Source organism: Babylonia areolata, chromosome 6, assembly GCF_041734735.1.
Source record: "Babylonia areolata isolate BAREFJ2019XMU chromosome 6, ASM4173473v1, whole genome shotgun sequence".
NCBI classification, from domain to species: Eukaryota; Metazoa; Mollusca; class Gastropoda; order Neogastropoda; family Buccinidae; genus Babylonia; species Babylonia areolata.
In genome coordinates this window covers 29,166,320-29,167,503 of record NC_134881.1, presented here as the reverse complement: position 1 = coordinate 29,167,503, position 1,184 = coordinate 29,166,320, and the positions used below count along the sequence as shown (strand labels likewise).

Genomic DNA, 1,184 nt, shown 5'->3' with positions numbered 1-1,184 from the left:
AAAACAAAAACAGTAAACGTAAAAAAAAAAAACAACAACGAAATCGTCAATCAGTTTTCATAGTTCAATCAACAACAACATCAACAACAACAATAGAAACAACAAAACCACAACAAAATGGTAATCCTCGAGCACAACATATACAAACAAAAACAATACAAGATAGTAACAAGTTCATTTGTTCCAGTTGTACGAATACATGAAGAAGAAGTAGAGGAAGTAGTAGTAGTGGTAGTGGTAGTAGCAGTAGTAGTAGTAGTAGTAGTAGACTACTGTTACTACTACTGCTGCTTCTACTGCTACTACTTCCACTACTACTACTACTACTACTGCTGCTGCTTCTACTGCTACTACTACCACTACTACTACTACTACTACTACTACTATAAAAAAAACCACCAATTTCATGAAAACGAAACAAGAAAATTAACAAAAGTAAAATATCTCCTGTACGCACTGACGAACACAAACGGACACAAAGACAGACGGACAGGCAGGCAGACAGACTGAGAAGAAGCAGAAGAAGAGAAGAAGAATACTTCCCTACTACTACTACTACTACTACTACTACTACGACTACTGCTACTACTTCTATTAGAACAAAAACGCAACCATTTTCATCAGAACGAAACAACAACAACAACAGCAGCAGCAGCAGCAACAACAACAAAATCAATGAACGAATAAATCAAATACCTCTATATTCACGTCCCGCCAAGCTTTTGCCGCAGACACAGAGAGAGAGATACTGACACAGACTGAGAAACAGCGTGAAAGGGAATGAGTATGAGAGAGAGAGAGCGAGCGAGAGAAAAAAAAAAAGAATGACGATCACCACACACACACACACACACACACACACACACACACACACACACACACACACACACACCTCCCAACTCTTCTTCTTTCTCCGTCACTGAAGCACCACCACTCGCTCGCTCGCTCCTCGTTCGTTCGTTCGTTCGTTCGTTCGATGGCGAGCTGGCCAGGGTGGTCAATGGATTATACCCCGGGTATTCAATTGACAACACCCGGGAGCTTGCGATCTACCCCGATAAACATTGACAAAGTATTTTCTCTCCCTGGCGCACCTTTGACCCTCCTCCTAACCCTCCACCCCACCCCACCCCACCTCAACTCACCCCACCCCACCCCACCCCACGTCACCCCAATCCCCCTCA

The 1,184-nt window shown here is 43.2% G+C and overlaps 1 long non-coding RNA gene across 1 annotated transcript in view; it reads right to left on the bottom strand.

Moving 5' to 3' along the window:
* Window positions 1-771, bottom strand: part of LOC143283356 (uncharacterized) — a 4,163-nt gene extending 3,392 nt beyond the window's left edge. Inside the window, exon 1 of the long non-coding RNA XR_013055390.1 lies at window positions 697-771. This is a non-coding gene — a long non-coding RNA (uncharacterized LOC143283356). The remainder of the gene's footprint in view (window positions 1-696) is intronic.
* Window positions 772-1,184: the final 413 nt, after the last annotated feature.